The sequence below is a fragment of the Miniopterus schreibersii genome (genome assembly GCF_964146895.1).
Source record: "Miniopterus schreibersii genome assembly, chromosome: 10".
NCBI lineage: Eukaryota > Metazoa > Chordata > Mammalia > Chiroptera > Miniopteridae > Miniopterus > Miniopterus schreibersii.
The window spans coordinates 76,109,652-76,132,331 of NC_138110.1; the positions used below are offsets into that span (position 1 = coordinate 76,109,652).

The 22,680-nt window shown below is 44.6% G+C and overlaps 1 protein-coding gene across 1 annotated transcript in view; it reads right to left on the reverse strand.

The window, feature by feature from the left end:
• Positions 1–11,007: 11,007 nt before the first annotated feature.
• The window catches only part of NAPB (NSF attachment protein beta), a 282,410-nt gene continuing 270,737 nt past the window's right edge, over positions 11,008–22,680 (reverse strand). The window contains exon 12 of the transcript XR_013999728.1: positions 11,008–11,031. The gene's annotated coding sequence lies outside the window, so the exon portion shown is untranslated. The remainder of the gene's footprint in view (positions 11,032–22,680) is intronic.

A 22,680-nucleotide genomic window follows, 5' to 3' on the forward strand; every position in this document is an offset into this window, starting at 1 on the left:
TGCGGACTTTCGCCCAGCGTAGGGCTCGCCTGCCTCCCCCAGCGCCCGGGTCTTTGGAGGCGCTACCTCCCCTGCCGGTTCCCGGTCCTTCCCGGCAGCTCGGGTTTCTAAAGGTTTATTCAGAGCGTCTGGCACGACGGCCTGGCTGGAATGCTGTAAATTGCTCCAGGAGCTTCTCTCCAGGAAAACGTCCGCGGGCACCTCGGGCTGAAAACAGATATTTCCCCTGATCCCCTTTAGTTCAAACCCGCCGGGGACGGAGACCCGCAAAGCTTTCCTTGGCCCGCGTTCCTGCTCTTTTTCTTTTCACTCGGTGCTGCCTCGGTTCCCCATAAAGCTGCCTTAGAAGCGAGGACGACGCTCGGGGTCAGCGCGCAGCTTCCACTCCGGGCGCCGTTCCAGCGGGTTCGACCTGGGCGCAAACCTGGGCCTGCAGTTCCCTTCCTGGGCAAGGACGCTGCGGCCCCGCGGCCCCTAGGAAACGCCTTCCTCTGTCCCAGAGCCCGCTGTCCTAGGGGGCCAGCCTGGGGACGGGAACATCGTCACACAGAACTCAGATTCCCCAAGCGCCAAATGTGGGATGTGGGGGGAGCCGCGCTCCGGTGATCAGTACCCCAGCTCCTGCGGCCTTCCAGAGAATTCATATCCGGGGCAGGCCTGGCTTTAGGGCCGCATCAGGCAGGTCTGCAGGCCCGGTTAACACAGAGGAGACGGAAAGGTGACTTGGCGAAGTCTTGTGAAAATACACATTTCAGTTTCAAATAAGCTTTTGGGTTAGCAAAAATCAGAGGCCCACACCTCCCTATTTACAGGGTGGAATTCTCAAGGTGAGCCCCAGGTTTTCATAAAGAAAAGGCATACACACACACACACACACACACACACACACATATGGTTGTGTCATAAAGAAAAGGCATATATAAACACACACACACATACATATATATGGTTGTGTCAAAGGTTATAACCAACATTTCGCCTTCTGTGGGTGGGTTGTTATTTCTGAAACTCCGTTTTAAAAAATCAGGTGATTAAAAGCAGTCTACTTGAGCACACCTTCAGACACTCTTTTTCTGGCTTTCATAATTCTTCGCTGACCAAAACACTGGTTGTTTATGAAAAGGACAACTGAAAAGTAAGCCAAGAGTAATCTTACGGAAGGGGATCTATGGGAAAGACTGCAGGAACGAGTCGGCAGGTCTCAATCTTCTGCAAAACCCCCCCTAAAGTGCTCATCAGGGTGGGGGGAAAGCAAGAGACAACGTTGTGAGTTACCTATTTTATTGATCTTAAAGAGAGGAAGGGAGAGGGGTACCCTTTCTGGGGATGGGCAGGAGACCATGAATATGCCCTGACCTGGAATGGAACCTCCTCCCCCTCTTGGTGCATGGAACAAAGCTCAACCAACTGAGCCACACGGGCCAAGGCCAACGTTGTAAGTTTAATACACAGTGCACCTGCATACATTCTCGCTCTCCTGGGCAAGATTCGCAGCAAAACATGGGAAGTAGGTAATGATAAATAATGATCGTGTAAAATCAGTACAGTGCTAATTGCCCTGATTGTGTTTGGGTGGTAGAATTATATCTTCAATCAACATTTTTTGTGTGCAGTGTAGTGGTATAAGTGTTATTATTTTATTACTACATTTTTATTATCTTATGAGGAAATATGTAATTAGAATATTAGATCCGATGTCATGGAAACTTTAGCAAAATAACTTGTACAGATATTTGTGCAGTTCTTACACCTGAAAGGAGATCGGTGAAGCCACCATTCAACAGGCCAAGAGTTTGACTTCTGAAAAACGAGTCAGTATTTTTTTTTACCTCTTTCTTGAGTCGAGGGAGAAAAGAGACTGATATATTCATGCCAACAACAGATGGTGCTTTCCTAACATGGTACAGGGAAGAGGGAGACTCTGTCCTTGGGATACCGTTAGGAGGAACTTGGCGTGCAGATCATTCTCTGAGGATCTAGAACTGGATAGCTGTTGGGAAGGTTGGGTGTAGTGCTGGATTGTTCCTCTTTTATGGGTTTTCTCATGGTTGGGTTGACTCCACCCCACCTGTGTGGGCCTGTGGGGAGGCTGGTGCTCTGCCCACTCAGGTCCAGGGTTTGACAAATATTTCTGGTATATACTTGGCATCTTGTCCACCATTCTTGAGTTTTTAAGCATATTTCTGGTATGTGGGACTATTATAACAGGTAATTAAAATAATTGGAAGAGATAAAAATAAAGAAACAGCAACTTTTAGTGGCAATAATAACACGTCAATGCGAGTGAGAATAACTGGCCCTTTGAGGGAGGCCTAAATTAGATGCATCTGCGCCTGTGGCCCGGGAGCTATTTTATCCATTTGGATGTTATTTTTGGAGGAAATCGCTTATTCCTGCGGAAAAGGCGAGCACTAAGCTTCATTAAGGACAGGAGCCACGGAGAGTGAGCCACAGACCTGGAGAGTAGGCCCCAGCATTCTTCTTAGGAAGCCTTCGCCTTCCTCAGGAAGGTAAGTCAGAAGCGGCTCCATTAGATACTGATTAACAGACGTTTAATAAGTCAGAAGGATGAAGCATCGGACAGAGGTGCAGATCAGAAAGCATTCAGCCAGGCGTAGAATTTGAGTCTTATGATTATGAAGCAGTTGTTTGCTGCTTGTTTCCGTCTCGAAGTGATGGGGGGGCTCTGTGTAAACATAAAGGAATCATGTATAACTTGCTCTGCCATTGAGCAGTGACAATGAAGACAAGTTTTCATATCTTCCATCCATACAGCAGCTATTTTAATGAGTACTTACTATACTCCAGATGGTGGAAATGCAGCCCTGAATGAGGTGGGCAAAGCCATGGGCTCAGAGAGATCGTTTCCTCCGTCTGCGGCCTCCCTCCTTTCTGCCACAGGTTCCAGCAGACCCTGTTTTCCTGTGTTTCCAAGTCTCCTTTTAACCATGATCCAGGAATTTCCACGTCTCAAAAATCCCATTCCAAAGGGAATCTGCATTTCACCCTTCAGAAATGGTCTATCTGCTGCCAGGGATGCATTAAACCCCCAGAAGTGTTGGGCCTGTATTGACTCAGGATTGATAAGGAAACCAAGGGCTCAGTCCTTTGACACCGTCAGCATGACATCAGCAGAACAGGTCTGGCCAGAGTGCAGTCACACAGGAGCACCAGGGAGGCAATCCTGTCCCATCGCCATTTGTAACCTTTCCGGGGTATCAGTTTTCCATCAAAGGGGTACTAGGGGTTCTAGCTTTCGAAAGAAGGAAGAAGGCAGCAGGGAAGAGCTCCTGCTGGTGGTGGGTGCTGGCTTGAAGATGGGGTCCTGTCTGTGTGAGAACTGGCTTCAGGGAGCGCTGGAGTGTTTCTAAAGCACTCGTCTGTATTCGCTCTTTGTCAATTTTACTTCCAAAAGTAATATCAAAGAAAGGATCCTGGAGTTTCCTGAAAATCCCAGAGCTTTATTTTACAGGGAGGGGTAGCATAGGACAGCAAGAGTGACCCACTGGGACTGAGGTAATTAACCAGGCCTGGGACCACCCCTCAAATCTTTATGTGCATAGGAACTCCCTGGGGCTCTTGTTAAAATGCAGATTCAGACTCAGCAGATCTGGGGAGGTGCTCAGGAGTTTGCATTCTAACAAGCTTCCTAGTGACTGCCTCTGCAGCAGGTTTCTGACCACAGGTGGACAGCCCCGCCCGCAAAAGATTGTTTCTCTCACTCACCTTGTCTGGAGCTAGATGTTGAAGTGTGATTTGATAAAATGAGCAGTGTTAAATCTGTCTTCATCTTCTGACAGTTCTCCCCTCCCCATCCTCACCAGCCACACTGACCCTCCCCACTGGCCAGGATGCCAGGATTCACCTTCCCAGCCCACAGGACTCAGAACCTATCTGCTGCCAGAAGCCCAAGTAGTGGGGTCAACTCCCCCAAGCACCCCTTACACCTTTTTCCTGGGCTGCATTTTTCCTAAACAAGGGCCTCCCTGGTTGACTGGGGAGGAGAGGGGACCTATGGCAATCATCAGTTTGCAACCTGGAAGCTGTTGTTTTCCAAGCATGGGAGATGGTCCAAGCAAAGCCTCAGCAATCACGTTGCACCAGCTGAGGTCCATTGAGGCCCCTGAATTTTTTCCTTAAGGGAGAGGGCTCAGGGAACCCAGGTTTATCCTGCCTTTCTGTGAACCTTTGGTGCTGGGCTCACCCTGTTTAGGATAGGACTGACCTGGTCCTAAACATTTCCAACCTCTTGATCCCAATATACATTTTAAAGAAGCTAAATTAAAAGGTCAAAAAGAAGAAAAAGTGCCAAGGAGATTCCTGTTTGTTGAGTTTTGAAAGGGGTTTGAATGTCCTCCTTCTGGAAAAGACCTGGGCCTCTTGTGATGGGCACTGGGAATGGATTCCCCCCCCCCCCACAGAATTTGACCTGATGCTGATGTGGCACTGCCTGCCAACACATGAGAAAAAGACCACCCCCCGGAGAGAGAAAACTGAACCCCCAGACAACACCCAAATTACCCCGTTAATAAACACACCGTTTCCCTTGCTCTGTCACCCAAATATCTTCCAACATACATAATAGGAAACATTGAAGAATTAAACCTTGTGTCTCAAAGGTGAGAAGAATTTAAAAATTCAGGCTATTTTCTTAAGGCTTATTCTATTTGCAATATGCACTCACAATTAGTGCTAAGACCCCCTTTCCCTTGCTGGGAGGGTTTCATTCTGAGAAGGGCTCCTTTCTTCCAGGTAAGAACTGCTAAAAGGTTGGGAATGCATCTTTTTTGCTGTGGGCAAATCCTTCTTATTTCTACCATATTTATATAAGCCCATGAAGAATTAATGTGGACACAATGCGGATTTTGGACCAAGTGCTCAATCTATGTTTGATGTTAAAGCAGTGTGGGTGGGGGTGAGAAAGCTGATGCGGAGATGGCATTAAGCTGCTTCATAGGTCTATACCTTTCAACATCCCCAGTTTAGCTCCCCCCTTTAAGAACAAAACCTTGGACGCATCATTCCCCTAAGTCTTCAAAATAAAGTGCTGAGTAGATGCTAATGAAGGGGAACATCTGGTCCTGGGGGAGTTCTGTGTCTCAGACCCAGCTCCACACCCCAATCCTTAGTTACATAGAAACTGGGAAAAGAAATCTTATCTCTACTTCCTTGTTTCTTTCATTGTCTCCCTCTTAACATGTTGAATTTAGAAATACGGAAGTTTTCCTTTATGCTCACTCCTCGAGTTCCCTACCCCCAGAATGACTTGGATCTTGGAAAATAAAGAGACGTTGTGGAGGGAGCTAAGAGCAGCCTCAGACTCGATGCTCCAACAGCCTTTCCCACGTGGGAGCTTGCTCCCTTTGCTGCCACAGGAATGGGTCCTTCCTCAGGTCACTTAGCCCTTCAATTCCAGCCCCTGCTCCCTGACCCAAATCTTGACCTCTTTCTGCCTTATGTTCTTTTTCTTACCAGCGGACATCCATCTTCAGTGAGACAGAGAAGACATCAGAAGATGGGGAAAGAAAATGCTCACAGGAAGTGTTCAGCTATTGGTATCACTCGTGCATGTGTGTGTGTGTGTGTGTGTGTCGTTTATCAACAACATACCCAAGGTCATGAAGCGAATGCTCAAATAAACAATAACCTGACGTCAAAATTACGACTAAACTGCAGAACAACTGTGGCTCAGAACCATCTGAAATCCAGCTGCACAGAAGTCCTATAACTAAGGATATACAGAAGAAGCCACGTCGGAGCTGGTAGGAGGGGCAGATTGAGGGAAGGGCTTGCCCCACACCCGGGTGTGGCAGAAATCGGGAGGGCCATCTCAGCCGTGGAGGTCTCCCTAGAGGGGTCCCATCCTCACACCAGGCTCCGCAGCCCAGGGTCCAGGGCCATGAAGAGAATTCCCCATAACCTCCAGCTGTGAAAACCAGCAGAGACTGTCGCAGAGTGAGACAGAAGGCTGCTGGAGTCCCTGGTGTTCCTCTAAAAGGGCAGCAGCTTGAAAGGTGCACGGCCACATCAGGGGGGGCCCTGAATTGTGTGGCTTCAGGGCAAGAGCTGGAGGGGCAGCTTTCTCCCAGACAGGAGTGCTGGCGGGGGCCCTTGTTCCTTTGCTGAGCCCTCCCCCTGCAGGCACAGGCAGGTACCATATCTGAACCTCCATCAGCCTGCAGACTACACTCCACCTAACTTGTGGGCCCACCCAAGCTGCTTCCAGTGGCTTTTCCATATAAATGGCCTGTTTTGGCTCATGCTGTGGACTTTTCTAAAATCTCTCAAAGATTTACAAACCCCAAACAAGCAACATCTGGCCTTGCCATGTCCCGTACCTCTTGCTAGGTGGCCCCAATCCTGGCACTAGCAGCAGCCAGCCTCTGTTTGCAGCTTGGCCTCTCTCAGGCACCTCCAGGCCCAGCACAAGTGACTTTGTAGCTCATGCCAGGTCACCCAGGGCAGGGCGCAGGTTGCAGCTGATCTTGACCTGTAGCTCCTGGGAGACCCCAGAGCTAGTGTACCTGGTAGACAGCTTCAGACCACATCAGAGCACTGCCCGAGCACCTCCACGAGCGACACGCTCAAGGGGCAAACTCAGCATGCACCAGAGCCCTCCTGAAGCGAGTCCTGCTCCTTGGGGGCATCTTCTCTCCACTGAATAGCTAGCTGACAGGCTGCACAGAAATGTTTCTGGGCCTTATGAATCAAAATATACACTTTGTGGCATCTTGTTTTAGAGAAAATGGGCAAGCCCTCTGGAGGAGCATAGATCATATTTGCAAGAGGAGATTCAATACAGGAACACTCACAGGGCAGGAGCAGTTAGCGAGGAAAAAGAAACCACTAAGATTTAATAAATCTGACCTAATTTTAAAAATAAAAAAGTGGATGTCACAGGGCAGTCTTAAAGAACCAGCTAGTACTTAAATTGCTGTGGGTCTTAATTGCTTATGGTCCTCAGGCGGTGAATGGATTGAAACGCAGCCTCTCTGTGGCTAAGCTTAATTAATATTTATGACTGCAGAAGAAAATTAAATAAGGTAAACGGTGTAATTTTAAACAGCCTGTGGTCACGGTTAGCAGGACTCACAGCAAATTCAGAAGTGAGAAAGAAGTGAGAGCGCTGTGGGGACTGATGGTGTGGTTTCAGTTTTCTTCATTTCCCCACCATTTTTTATGTGGTGAGACCTTTAATACTGACATCTCAGAATGCTACAGCGACTACTTCACTTACTTTTTATGCAGGTTTTCTTTTTCTTTGTGACTGATTGTCTGAAGGAAGGTTTTCACTTTCGAGGAGGCATCTATAATTGCTCTGTTGGGTGTCTCTAGGGTGTGTATGTGCCATTTACTGATTCTCTGCATTGTTCAGTCATTTGAGTTTGTCCATCTTGGGAGCTGAGGATTAATGAGGCAGCATCAATTCCTGAAATGGGGACCCCAGGCCAGAAAGTTGGTTCAGCTTCTGCATGCTAATAGATGTCCATTGCATGGATGGACGGACGGGTGGATGGACAGATAGATGGATGGGTAGATGGAGGAATAGAGGAAAGCTGCTATGGGACTTTGATTTAAAAATTCATAGTTTGCCTGTGAGGACTGGTTTTGGAGGAATAACATCAGATTACAACAAATCTTAGGTGAGTGCTTTTTGGATTTCAGTTGATGGCTCATTAATATGTCATGGCTGCAGTTTATTAAACCTATTATTAAATCAAGGAAAGGAATAGAATGGTTAGAATCAGCACATCCAGGATCCTGGCTTGTGCAAGAAAGAATTCACAAATGAGTCTGAGTGAGCACAAAAGCAAGTTTTATTTAGGTAGAGAGAAAAAAGAGGCCAGGATGTAGGTTCCTGGAGACAAGATCAGGGAGAAAGCCCCGGACTCACGGCTGCTGCCCTCTGCTCCCCTTGTTGCAAGTCTCACAGGGCGAAGGTACATGTCTGAGTGGCTGTGGGCGACTCTCGAGTGAGTTGTGCACCAAGATCAGTCAGTTTTGGGGATTTTATGTGTTTCCAAGCATGAGTTGTTTCTGAACTTTGTGGTGCCAAATTCTGACTCTGCCTTCTGGTTGAGAGGGGCTCTTGTTCCTAACAGGGTTCATTCCAGAAGTGCCATGGCCTCCGTCTCCCTTGGCTCCCCTTCCACTGGTGGTGTCGGTTTTTATTATAATGATGGTATAGTGAGCTTTGGGCTTGTTCTCTGGACAGTTTTTCCTCCATCTTGGAAGGACCTGTTTTTAGCCAGTTCTTGCTGTTGTTGACATCTGTGACCACTGCAGGAGTTTTCTGCAGGAATTGTTCTCTCTTTAATCATACTCGGAGCTGGGGGCTCTGGTGAGAAGACCTGGCAACTTACCAGCCCGTGAAGTCTGCTTCTACTTCATCATTTCACTTGCAGGAGTTTTCCAAGTTCTTTCTATCCTGACTTAAAATGAAAATATAGACCTGGGGGTCAAAAGGTCTGTGTCTTAGTTTTGGCTTCCTCAGAAGTAGATCCAAGGGTTTGAGTGCAAGCAGGATATTTGGGCCGCTTGCACTAAAAAGGAGTTGGGAAGTTACTCAGAAAGGGAAGGCAGCCACTAAAGGACAGGTCATCAAGCTAGTTTCTACCATAGGCAACTGAATCTTAACCTGTTGGGACCTCTTGGAGGCAGAGTAGAACTGGTACCTGAGATATATTCCGATTTAATGGGGAAGGAGCTGAGGTATTTATCCACCCATTCCGGCCAGTTGTTGATGGACAGCTGCTTCTGGGGAGCCTTACTGCTCTAGGCACTTCTAATCCTGGGTAGGAAGGGCAGAATTCTGCTTCCAGAGGACACCTCAAGCATAAAGGTACAGATGCTAGAAGATGGAAGTTGGGCTTAGGGGATATATTTAGGGCCCTGACATCATTTGCTTAAGTTCTAATGTCTCCATTTTCTAATGGCAAGAGCTTAGAGGCCGAATGCCCATGAGCTTCGGCTGCTGAGTGATAAAACAAAGATAATGCTAAGTGCCTCATAATGGTTGTGAGCTTTAGGCGTGGTGTTGCTTTAGTTCTTGACTAGTATCTTTAAGAATGAGTGATGTGAAGGAAAGAGACAAGTAGCTATATAACAATATTAATGGTTATCACATGCCCTGGACCCCAGAATTGCATTCCCTAGTGTGGAGAGGACATGGTCCCCCTCCAACATCTTCAAGATAGGATCACCTCCATTCACCAAAAGTTCTATTTTGCCAACAACCTCTAGAAATACTAAATGAGCTATTCAGGAAAATACCTCAGAATTTAGTAATATTATTTCCCCACCTTTTAGGGATAACATCTAGGAACCGTGAGGTCAATGTCAGCTAGAGAGCTAAGGGGATTTAGAGCCCTTCTGTCCCCACGGCAATGCTCACTGAACACCAGGCCTTGTTATTACTTGAAGGAAGGCAGGTAGAAATACGTAGTTTGAGCAGAAACCCTCTAAAATGATGCATTTCCAACACTCAGTGTGAAAGAGTCAGCTGAAGTATTGAGTAATGTTGAACTATGTTCCTTATTAAGTAGAAGGTAAACTATTGCTTTGCTTCCTGGAGACATGATTCATGCAGTGAAAGGGGACTCATGATAAAATTATATCTCCATGGAAAATCCTCATAGTAAATGCTGAATCTCTGGCTGCTCCCTAAACTCTGGAAGCCAGAAAGTACAATCCACTGGGGGCTCAAATAGAGTACAGATCACAGAGGAAAGCTCTTATAATTTGACTCTCAGCACTTTTGTGCAAATACCTGAACTGTGAAAATTCCCACCATGTGTGAGGAGGGACATCCCATTTTCAGGGCCATTTCTACAAAGTACTGATGGAATTTCTCCCGTCCTTATAAGAACTCTCACTCCCTGAGTTTCAGATTTACTTTTAACAAAAAGCCTTTGATTAGATCCCCATGAGGCTAATGGGACCTTAAATCAATCACAAGGTCCTTCAGAATGTATCTGGAATTTCCACCCTCTCTTTATTTTTATCACTATCCCAATAGTCCTTCCCATAATTGAATTTTATGTTCTAGACATTAATCATCTAGATGTTACCTAGACTTCTGAATCTAGATAACATCTGGAGGACTACCTCCCATTTCCTAGTCTCGTACTGGATAATACAAAAAGCCTTGACTTCCTCTGGTTAAAAAATTACACGCACACACTTGAGATATTACATACGTTATGATCTGAGCATAAAAGAAAGGGCTGAGCCTTTGATTCATATTATATTCAACCACCAGTACAGCGGTGCTGAGGGGATTTGCATGTTTAAAGGAGTGTTCAGAAGAGCAACCGGCATAATGAATTCTCCAGGGGTCTTTGCAGAAGAATTGGTATTCATCCCGATGGCTGGTGTCTGCTGCAGGCCCTGTGCCCTCCGAGCGTGCCGACCGGACGTCAGTGCGCACCAGCAGCCCTCGCGAGGCAGCGGAGTGGAGCCTGCATTTTGGCTGCACTTGGGGGGCAGGAAACGTGGGCTGAGTGGCGCGCAGGCCGCACCGACTGGTGGGGGGGGGTGTGTGCAGTTGTTGCGGGATGGGTGGTGGGGATGGTCCCTTTTCTGAAACAATCTCTTTAGCGGGGAATATCTTCTTTTCTAGAGTTTGAAAACCCAGAGGTATCCTTTTTATGGTTTTAGGTAAGCAGTTGCATGGATCGCTTCTTTTTCTTGTGGGAAAATGTGCTGGAGAATGGGACGGGAACCTTTGGTTGTCAGATTGGTAGGAAATTCTACATTAAAATGCTCCATGGTCTGGCCCTGGCCAGTGTGGTTCAGTGGTTAGAGTATCAGCCTGCACACCAAAGGGTTGTGGGTTCAATCCCCAGTCAAGGGCACATACCTGGGTTTCCCACCCCGGTTGGGGTACATGTAGGAGGCAGCCAATCGATGTGTTTCTTTCATATGGATGTTTCTTTCTCTCTCTCTTTTCCTTTCCCTCCCTCCCTCCCTCTCTCTCTAAAAAAATCAATGGAAAAATACCCTTGTGTGAGGATTAACAACAACAAAATGCTCTATGGTCTGTGCTAAAACTGTAGGATTCCAGTACCTGTAATACCTATGGTTGAGTTTACTTAAAATTTTACAAGAAAGGGTAAAGGCACCCGACTAGTGCGTATTAAATCACTGTCTCTCAAAGAGTTTCCTGAAAAGGAGCTGGACTGGGGTCTGGGAAAAACCTCAGCTTTGTTTTAGCCTTAGTCATCAGCACCAGCTTTTCTCTGCAACTGTGTCAACACGGTAGGCAGGACCTTCTCTGTTAGTCGCCACCTTTGATGTCTCAGGATTCCTGCCTCTCTGTCCCCACAGGTCCTTCATCAGCCCCCTGCTGGGCATTCATCTCCCCCAGGGCCCTGCCAGAGGCTCTCATCCCGTCTCACAGGTGGTCTAGGCCAAGAGTTTTCCTCGGTTGAGGAGATGGTAGCGGTAAAGATCATGAGTCTCAGAATCCAGACCTTGACCTGAGTTTCTGCTTCTTGCCTCCTATGAGCTGGGCAGCTTGGTAGGTTACTCAGCCTCCCCAGGATGCAATTTCCTCATCTCTCGAAGAGAATGGTTGTTCCTTTCTCTGAGCACTGACGCCCTCTCGCCAGCCATGCACCCAGCGGTGGCTCCCAGCAGGCCTGCGAGAGGTGTTAATCGGGACCTACGCCAGTACAGGAGGACTTCTCGATACAGTGGCTCTTGCAGGTTGTGGAAACAGCTGAGTGGATTGTCGCTGAATTTTGAAGTGGTCTAACTTATGACACAGGCTGTGTGGTGCCTGAGAAACTCCTTTTGTAGAGCTCCAAGAGTCCCGGGAGGAGAAAAGGGTGGCAACTATATATTGATTTGGAGGACGGTTAATGCTTCCTCCAATGAAACTGGACGCTTCGTTATTTCCCCCTTCTTCCCCTCCCTCCTCCTTGGTCATGGGGGTGTGGGAATCCTAATGTTTGAGGTTGAGATCATGGAGGCACATCCCATTCTCCCACAGAAGTTTCCATAGAAGAACCAATTGTTCTGACTCAGGGCAAGCGATTTTATTATTTTCGTGGTTATTTCTAAAACCAAAGAAACAAGCCTTTCACTGACATTCTCCTTTTCGACAGCTTGGAAAAGACATTGGGAGTAGATTGAATGGCCCAGCTTTGTCCCCAGCTCCGTCTCCTGGGAGCTTGGTGGTCCTGAGTGAGATGCTAATTTTACTGAGCCTCAGGTGCTCAACCTGTTCTATGGTCAGCGGTTGCGAAGGTGATAGGATATTGTAGGAGGACAGATGCTTTGGCCCACAACCTGGTGCTCAGAGACACAAGGAGATGCGAGGTGAAAGGCTCTGAGAATTCCTCCCATAAACCAGTTACAGGTCGTCAGGGCAGAGAAAGGGTTTGGTTCTTCCCAGGGGTTGTTCTTGTTTCCATTTTTGTTTTTACACCTACCAATGGTGACTGGGAGTAACCTCTTATTGAAAATATTAAACCTGCGCCTTCTTAGGCCCTTTGTGAATCACCTTCTCTTTCAATCCATCGACTGTGAAAGTGAACCCATGAGGGAAGGACTAAAGAATTTTTACTAAACTTTACTAAACTTTACTGTGCACACAAGTCACCTAAGGGGCCGGGGCGGGGGGGGGTAGCTTATTCAAAGGCAGATTTTGATTCAGAAGGTCTACGGAGGCCTGAGACTCTGCATTTTGATAAGTTCCTAGGCAATGCCAATCCGCCATTGTAGGGACCAGGCTTTGGGCATAAAAAGTCAAGAATAAAATGGCAATTAACTGGCTTTGGGGCTCAAAGTTCTCTATCTTGAATACATAGCAAGGGAATAATTGGAAAAGCAAGTTTTAGAGAAAGACAAAAAGATGTTTTAAACTCCAAATCTTCCTTCACATATCAAGAATGAAAGCAGAGAGATTCTGACCATAGAACTTTGCCATAAGCTGAGACAAAGGAAGGATGCAGGACCAGATGTTAAACCATTGCCCAGCCAACAGCATGTGGGCGGGAAGAGCCCCTGGTTTCTGGGGGGTGTCCGAGCGATAGAGGAATAGGTGGGGCCCTGGCTACTCCTCCTTAGGGTCAACTCCCAGGAAGAGGGAGGAGTGTGAAAACATCGAGCTGTTTGCTGAGACTCCAAGCCATCTGGGTGAACGCTCCTTCCTCCAACATGGGAGGGTGGCTGTAGAACAGAACGGAAGGAAGTGGGCTTGGGGTGGAGGGTCCTGATCTAGAGTTTCCCCTTCCTCCCCTGCCTCCGTGGAAGGAAGGCAGCCAGGCATTCCCGCGGGCAGGTGCATGGAGTCATGGAATCCATCTTACCCGCTGGGATCGCAGGGTGAGGGGTGGAGGGAACCCTCCAGCCAAGGCTGATTTCAAGCAGGGACTGAAGGTGAACATGCCTAGAACTAAGAGGGTCTGCAGCCCTTGAAGCTGAGTCAGCCATCCTTGTGATCCAGGTAGGGGCTCTGCAGACACTCCAGCCCAGGGAACTCCAGAAGAACCAGGCAGGGCCAGCTTTCCCCGGTGGCCCCTGGGGCTAATGTCTAGACCAAGTAAGAGAAGCTCCTCACCTGGGGATTAGTGGGATCAGGGGCCTCCCCCGTCACCTGAGGATATGTAAGCATTTCTTGAAACTGGAGTCTTCTTGAAGAGGCAGAAGGGAAGGGGTAAACTGCTCTGGTGGGAAGGTGGCTTTTGAGTAAATGTGATAATTGGCTGGCAGAGGCCGCTTAAATAGAGGAGACTGTGTGACTTTTAATTAGCAGGCTGGCTCAGGCTCCTTCCCCCCCCCTCCCCCCCAGTCTTTAGAAGAAATGCAGGTGGGAGGGACTTCAAAGTTGAGTTCACTGATAGGAAATCAAGAAACCAGTTTTTTCTTGGCACATGGAAACAGTGCTGTAGAATGCCACTCCTGCCGCGGCGTCATTCAGTCGATTTAACAGTAAACTGAATCCCATCACTCCAACACGAAACCATTGCATTTCTATTTTTTCCTTGAAGACTGTGACTTCTACATAGATACATATTTTACCTGATAATGATATTATACCTGATCTTTCACTCTCTTTTAAAATTGGACATTGCGTTATACATAGTTTCATGCTCGCCTAGACTTCTTAATCTTTATTTTTATATATTCAGCCTTGCCACTACCATTTATTGAGAAAATGGCAAATACATATAAATACAAATGTACATTTTGTATTTATATGTATATTTTCGTAAATATAAATGTAACATAAGGCATACCTCATTTTATTGCACTTGACTGTTTTACACTTCACAGATGTTGCATTTTTTACAAATTGAAGGCAAGACCTTCCACCAGTAAAAAAGATAACTCACTTAATCGCAGTGGCCTGGAAGCAAACCCTAAATCCTCTGGCGTATGCCTGTCCGTACTAATATGGTCATGTGCTGCTTAACGGTGGGGATACGCTCTGAGAAGTGTGTCGTTAGTCATCAGGTATTTTGTCGTTGCGTGAACATCAGAGAGCGCACTGCTAACACACACCTGGGAGGTGCAGCCTGCTAGACACCGGCTGCGTGGGACAGGCCACTGCTCCTGAACTACCAGCCGGTACAACATGTTTCCGTACAAAGCAACAGGAGAGGCCACATGATGAAAGCGGTAGATGAACCTTCCAGAAACAGCCAGGATGCAGAATGACACGCTAGAAATAAGAAAATAGGTGGACACCGTAACATTCCAGGCACGAAGCAACTGAGAAGAGGGCAGGTGGGGTCTGAGCAGAGATGCTCAGGTTTTGGCAATTTGTCTTTGCCCCCTACCCATAGGTAAATAATTTTTTTTTACATGGTTTGGCATCCTTTATTGTGCGTCCACCTGCCAGATTTGGAAGCATGAAGAGCTGGAGGTCGGAGCTGGAGGTCTCTGCCCTTTCTGAGGCTGTTTGGCATGAGCCTCGTTGGTTCTCCTGACTGCAAGTCATTCGCATATTTATAATAGAGCCCAGGTTCCGAAAGCAGCGCTTGAGAGTCAAGATAGAGGGTGTTGCTGTTAGGAGGAGTCCTGGCCACTCTGTGGCTCCTCAGGCCTCTCCTCTTGAGATAAGCAGGCTCCACAACATCCATTCCTCTTTTTCTGGCCAGTTCTTGGTAACTCTAAATCTTAGGTGTCCGTATGTTTTCCACTTGGTCCTCGCGTTTGGGGGGTGCTATTGCAAGTGCCTCGGGGGTCAGGCCTGAGCTAGTTAGTTCAACTTAACCCTCTGGTCACAAGTGTGAGTTCAGGGGTGGCCTCTACATTCAAAATTAGCCTCAGTGAACATGTGCTGGGGGTGTCTGGGAAAAAAGGGTCTTTGCTTTTCTGAGGAGAGATCTCCACCCTCCCTCCTGGATGCGGTGGGAGAACTTTGCAACCATGAGAGTTGCTAGGAGGTACATGCAGCACTGTATGAAGCTGACCACACAGAGGAGAAAGGAGAACAGAATGAATCCAGGGCCTTAACCACCCTACTATACCTCTGAATCAGACTAACTGGAAAGTTTCCCTTCCTCTGGCCCTCCGGGGATGTGGCCCCTGAAGAGCATGCTGGTGTGAGCTTGGGAGTGGTCTTTCCCAGCAAGGGCTTAGTTGGGTTAGCTGGCATGTTAGCAAAGTAGAACCTCATTGCCAAAAACATAGTAATTCTATGTCTGCACCTTTCATATACCTCACAGCCCAGCAGATGTCACGAATGCCGGTCAATATCCCTCAAACTATCGTCAAATGAAAATGCTTGTTTCCAGTTTGCAAAATGTCTGCATTGGAAAAGTCTGGAGCCTTACAGCAAAGTGGCATTTTTTTTTTCCCCCTAAAAAATGTCTACACCAGGATTACAACAACTATAAGGATTACTGAATAGAAAAATTCCCAAAATTTGGGGGATTGGGATTTGCATTTGCAAAATGATTTGCAACCAGAACTGCCAGGTAGCACTTTATGGAAATCAAGAAGTGGGTTTTGAATATCTAAGTCATTTCCACCCACCCCACCCCTACCGCCCCCAGCATCCAAATCCATAGTAAAATCAACTTTCTAGCTGTCTGGAAGAGATAGAACCAAATGCTCAGAGTAGCTCTTCCGAAAGTTCTGAACTATTTTGATCAAAGTAGGGGCATCAGGGACATAGTCATAGTGAACTGATTTACCTTCATTCTGTAAATCAGCTTATTGCCCAAGAAGCTCCTCAATTCAGTTGTCCTTGCCCTGTGGCCACCTCCTCCGGTTGCCAAAGCTGCTGGCTCCTCCACCCGAAATAACTCTGAACCTGTGGCAGAGGCGTTGGGCTTGGTTTGAGATGGCAGCATTTTCCCACCCATTTCTCCATTCAGGATTTCCTTCCTTCAAAGGACACTTTGTATAGCTCGTGTTTCCTTCCCCTGCTTGTTTGAATCTAAAATGAATCTGAACTAAAAGTACTTGTTGAGTGGTTATGCTCCCAGCTGTAATTTGGAGTCAAGGTATGAATATTTTATACTCAAAGAGTCACTGAAGATTTATAGGAGGTTTTTAAAAATAAATGAATACACTCATTTTTGTTGGCATAGGTATACTATAGCTGGGAGAAAACAAAAATACAGGACAAGCCCTCAGTCATTCGTCTTTAAAAAACGAACCTGGACTTGTGTTTTGGGATGATCGGGAGTAAGTGGTGAGCACACAGTGTCCTTGGAGGAAAGAAATGCCAGGATGAAGGAGCACTGCGTAGGAAACAAACACAAAAGCCACCCAAAGGCTCCCATCTCCCCTCGAACCCACCCAGGGTCCAGAGGTGTCGTTTCAGAGGTGCCCTTCATGGCCTGGCAGGAATTAGGTGTCAGGCTGGGGAGCCAGTATTCAGATGCCTGTGGCTTCCTTTCACTACAAAAATAGACTTGAAAAATAATCCAGCCTTTGGCAAAGTCCCTTCCACGATGGAGCGACCTGAGTAGCCCCTTCACTCTGCTGTGTTTGCCTTTGCAGCGAGCCCGCAGCGTGGTGAGCTCATAGGCCGCTCAAAGGCTGAAACAGAACATTAATACATCTTAACGAAGCACTTCCTTTCCTTCTTCTACGAATCTGTGAGGGTTTTTCTCTTAATGACATCTACTGGTTACAGGGAGGGTCCTGTTATGTAATTTTCTTTAGCTTTAAAGAACTCAAAAGTGGAGAGAAAGCACCTGGGCTCTTTAACCCCTAAGCACGACCACGCTGAGGATCACAGTTACCCCAGAAGCTCAAGCTTTCCTGTCCCAAAGATTCCCGTGGAAGGACACTCCAGCCACGCCATTTCTGATGTTCGTTAAGTACTAAGAACATTTTTAAATTGTGCCTGATGCATATTGATTCTCTTATAATGCCCTAATTTTACCCTTGGCAAACTATGTGGAAATTTAGAAGAAAAAAGGGAACTTTCTAAACTTGTATGGGTGGCTGCCGAGATCATGACCACCTGTGGGGTGTTGGGCACATTGCCCACAGTAAATGTTCTTAAATGATAACAATTCATTCTTTTTCCCTTCATCCCTAAGGGTTTCATTCCTAATGTCTAATCTCTATATCCTTTCTGTAGATTCAGCCTGCAAGACGTTTGTAAAAATTCAGATGTCTGCAATATAAAAAAAACCCCACACATGGCAAAGATTTAAAAATTTCCTAACATGTAGCATTGACCAAAATGTGGCTAGAACTTGGCTATTAAGACTGGGTGTGAGAATAAAATGGGTATAACCTTTGAGGCTAGATTGGCAGCACATTCTACCTCATAACAACTCTTCTAGTTACTTATCCCACAGCTGTAGAGAAGAGCAAATATTTATTATTTCATTTATTGTGACAGAAAACCATCGAAACAACTTCTGTGCTAATCAACAGGGAACTCCTTACAATAACTAAGAAATATTTATAGAAAGGAATAGTATGCGGCCATGTAAAAGGACAAACTAATTGGAATGTGTAGACATTGAGAGATAGCCAAGAGGTAGCCTTGAAAAAAAGAAAGAAGCCAGAACAGTGTGTATAGTTTAATCCATTGTACATTTGCAGACAATTCCTGAAAGGACTGATAAGAGATTGTAGTGTCTGGTATTGTTTTAGGTATGGAACTGGAGATTTGAGCGGAGAAGAGGGAGAATTTACCTTTTGAATTTTATACCCTTTTGAATTACTTTGGTTTTTAAAAAGCATTATGTATGTATTCATTTATTATAATCAAGCTTGTATAATTTTTTAGTAAACAAAAAAATCCATCTGTGGCCGTGACTCTACATCTCCTACATTAATCAAGACCACTTCCTGTTTACCACCGTTCGTGTTCCCCCAAATCATCTCAGTTTTCTGACAACCTCTTTTTGGCTGAGTTTCTTAAGCACAAAGGACAAGTCTTTACTCCCAGTGTTCCTGTGCTGAAGCCTTTCCTGGAACATAAAAGGTGTTAAGTGTTCTGCAGAGCACCGAGGGGCTGATTGTGATCCTGATTCTTCATTCCCAAGTTGTGTTTTCCTGGGATCTCGAAACACTTTAGCCACGTTAGCAGTCCTGTCAACCTTCATTAATGTCACTGTATTAGTTTTACATTTCTGCATAGGAAATTATCACAAACTTGGTGGATTAACACAAGATAAATTTATTGCCTCACAATTTCCGTAAGCAGGAGTCCAAGCACAACTTACCTGATGCTTCAGGATATCTCACGAGGCTAAATTCAGGGTGTTGGTCAGGAGCTGTGATCTTGTCTGAAGGCTCAACCAGGGTAAGATCCCCTTCTAAGCTCAAAATGGTGGCAGAATTTGGTTCCTTGCCACCCATTGAATTGAGGGACTATTTCTACCTGGTTGTTGGCTGATGACTCTCTCAGGTCCCTTACTTCACCAAAGCCAGCGAGGAGAGTGTCCACAACTCTTGTAAGGCAGTCACGGCAACGACAGCTCATCTCTCATTTATTGGTTAGAAGCAAGTCACAGATTCTGCACAAACTCATGGGGAGATGAATATACAAAGGCATAGCAATCAGGAGGTGGGGTCATTAGGGACCACCTTAGAGCCAGAAGAGTTGTGAACTTGTGTGATTGACCTTGGGGTAGCCTAAAAGGAACTCCATCAGAAAGATCTTTTTTTTTTTTTTAATTTAAGTTCTCAATTACCATTGACATTCAATATTATGTTGTATTAATTTCTGGTGTAGACAATCATATACTTTACGGAGTTGTCCCTCCTATATTTGAAATACAGATCTGGTACCATGCATAGTTATGACCATCTTCCTTATATTATAATTTACAGCCCTGTGACTATGTTGTAACTACCAATTTGTAGTTCTTAATCCCTTCACCTTTTTCGCCCAGTCCCATAACACCCTTCCCCTCTGGCAACCATCAGTCTGTTCTCTCTATCTGTGAGTACGTTTCTATTTTGTTTGTTCATTTATTTTGCTCTTTAGATTCCACATATAAGTGAAATCATATGGCATTTGTCTTTCTTTGCCTGACTTATTTCACTTAGCATAATAACATCTAGGCCCATCCATGCTGTCACAAGTAGTAAGATTTCATTTTTTTATGGCTAAGTAATATCTCATCGTATATACGTACCACAGCTTTTTTATTCTGTCATTTGTTGATGGAGGGTTGGGTTGCTTCCATATTTTGGCTGTTGTAAATAACGCTGCAATGAACATGGAGGTGCGTATATTCTTTCAAATTGGTGTTTTCGGTTTCTTTGGATATATACCCAGAAGTGGAATCACTGGGTCATAAGGCAGTTCTATATTTTACTGAGGAACATCCATACTGTTTGCCATAGTGGCTGCAGCAATGCGCATTCCCACCAACAGTACATGAGGGTTCCCTTTCTCCACACCCTCACCGATGCTTGTTGTTTGTTTATTTGTTGATGGAGCCATTCTGACAGGTGTGAAGCAATGTCTCATTGTGGTTTTAATTTGCATCTCTGATGATTAGTGACATTGAGCATCTTTGCATATGTCTGTTGGCCATCTGTATGTCCTCTTTGGAGAAGTGTCTATTCAGGTCCTCTGCAGACTTTTTAATGGAATTGTTTTTGTGTGTGTGTGCGTGTGTGTGTTCAGTTTCATTGGTTCTTTATAAATTTTGGATATTAATCCCTTATTGGATGTATCATTGATGAATGATCTTCCCCAATTCAGCTTTGTTAATGTCTTTTAGCTTTGTTAATGGTTTCCTTTGCTGTGCAAAAACATTTTAGTTTGATGTAATCTCATTTGTTTTTTGTTTTTGTTTGTTTGCTTGATTTCTTGCCCAAGGAGATATGTCAGAAAAAAATATTGCCAAAAGAAATGTCAGAGAGCTTACTGCCTATGATTTCTTCTAGGAGTTTTATGGTTTTGAGTCCTACATTTAAGTCTTTAATCCATTTTGAGTTTATTCTTGTGTATGGTGTAAGAAATGGTCTAGTTTAGTTTTTTGCATGTATCTGTCCAATTTTTCCAACATCATTTATTGAGCAGACAATTTTTACCCCATTGTAAATTCTTGTCTCCTTTGTTAAATATTAATTGACCGTATAGGCATGGGTTTAATTTTGGGCTTGCTATTCTGTTCCATTGATCTACGTGTCTCTCTGTATACCAGTACCATGTTGTTTTGATTATTACAGCCTTGTGGTATAGTTTGATATCAGGTAGCATGATTCTTCCAACTTTGTTCTTCTTTCTCAGGATTGCTGTGGCTATATAGGGTCTTTTATGGTTCCATATAAAATTTTGGATTATTTGTTCAAGTTCTGTGAAAAATGCCATTGGTATTTTGATAAGAATTGAGTTGAAAATATTAGATTGTTTGGAGTAGTGTGGACATTTTAACAATGCTAATTCTTATATGCTTGCACATATTTCTATCTTCTTCAGTTTCTTTCTTCACTGTCTTATAGTTTTCTGAGTACAGGTCTTTTACTTCCTTGGTTAGATTTATTTCTAGGTATTTTTTAATCCAGTTGTAAATGGGATTATTTTCTCTTGCTAATAGTTCATTACTGTTATATAAAGTGCAACTCATTTATAATATTGATTTTGTATCTTGCTACTTTACTGAATTCATTTATTAGTTCTAGTACTTTTTTAGTAGAATCTTTAGGGTTCTCTCTATATAGTATCATGTCGCCTGCAAATAATGACGCTTTTTGTTTTTTCTTCCTTTTCAATTTGGATGCTTTTTTTTTCTTCTTGTCTGATTGCTGGACCTAGGACCTTGAATACTATGTTATCTACAAGTGGTGAATGTGGACATCTCTGACTTGTTCCTGAGATTAAAAGAAATGCTTCTAGCATTTCCTGTTGAGTATGATGTTAACTGTGGGTTTATTATATATGATCTTTATTACATCTTCATTTCTGTGTTGTTGAGAGTTTTTATCATAGATGGGTGCTGGATTTTGTCAAATACTATTTCTGCAACTACTGATATGATCACATGATTTTTATGCTTCATTTAAAAATATATATATATCTTTATTGATTTCTGAGAGAGAAAGGGAGAAGGAAAGAGAGAGCTGAAACATCAGTGATGAGAGAGTCATTGATCAGCTGCCTCCTGCATGCTCCCGACTGGGGATCGAGCCACAACCCTGACGTGTGCCCTGACCGGGAATTGAACCCCCATCTCCTGGATCCTAGGTCAATGCTCAACCGCTGAGCCACGCCTGGCCGGGCTGCTTCATTTTGTTTATGTGGTGTATCATATAATTGATTTGTGGATATTATACAAGCCTTGCTTCACAGGAATAAATCCTGCTTGATCATAGTATATGATCTTTTTAATGTGTTGCTGAATTTAGTTTGCTAATATTTTGTTGAGGATTTTAGCATCTATGTTCATCAGAGATATTGGCCTATAATTTTCTTTCTTTGCAGTGTCTTTATCTGAAATCAGGAAAATGCTGGCTTCATAAATTGAGTTTGGGAGTCTTCTGTCCTCTTTAGGTATTTTTCTTCTTTGAATGTTAGATAAAATTCACATGTGAAGTAATCCATTTCAGGACTTTTATTTGTTGGGAGTTTTATTTTATTTCATTATTACTGTTTTGATTTCACTCATTGTAATTGTCCTGTTCAAATTTTCTGTTTCTTCTTGATTCAGTCTTGGAAAACTGTCTGTTTCTCGGAACTTATCTATTTCTTCCAGATTGTCCAGTTTGTTAGTGTATAGTTGTTCATAATATTTTCTTATAATCCTTTGCATTTGTGTGGTTCTCACTTGGGCATCACAATGTCTGAAAACAACTACCTGGTCAAATGTGAATGCATTTTCTAAACCAGATTATTAGTAGAATGTCAATAAAAATAAATTTATTAACATTCTTGCATTAGGAAGAAGCCTTAATAAAAACACAATTTTACCATAATTAGATTGAAATAGTTCAGCACTGTACACATAATCTGAAAAGATCTTACTTAAGCTCACACAGTGTACTGAAAAAGTCGCTATTGCAAGCGTTTAAGAAGAAATGGATTTCTAATATTTGATTTTTCATAGTGTTTATTTAAAACTTAATTTTACCATGAAAATTTGCATTAAATGAGTCATTAAGGCAACACCTTTCTCATTACTGTAACAAGAAGACACATTCAAACAAAGGCATTTCAGAGTGCTTAGGGATTGCCAGAAGTCCATACCTGCAGGCTTCCTTTGAGCCGGTTGGTGCTTTTTGCCCTTGTTTGAGGGA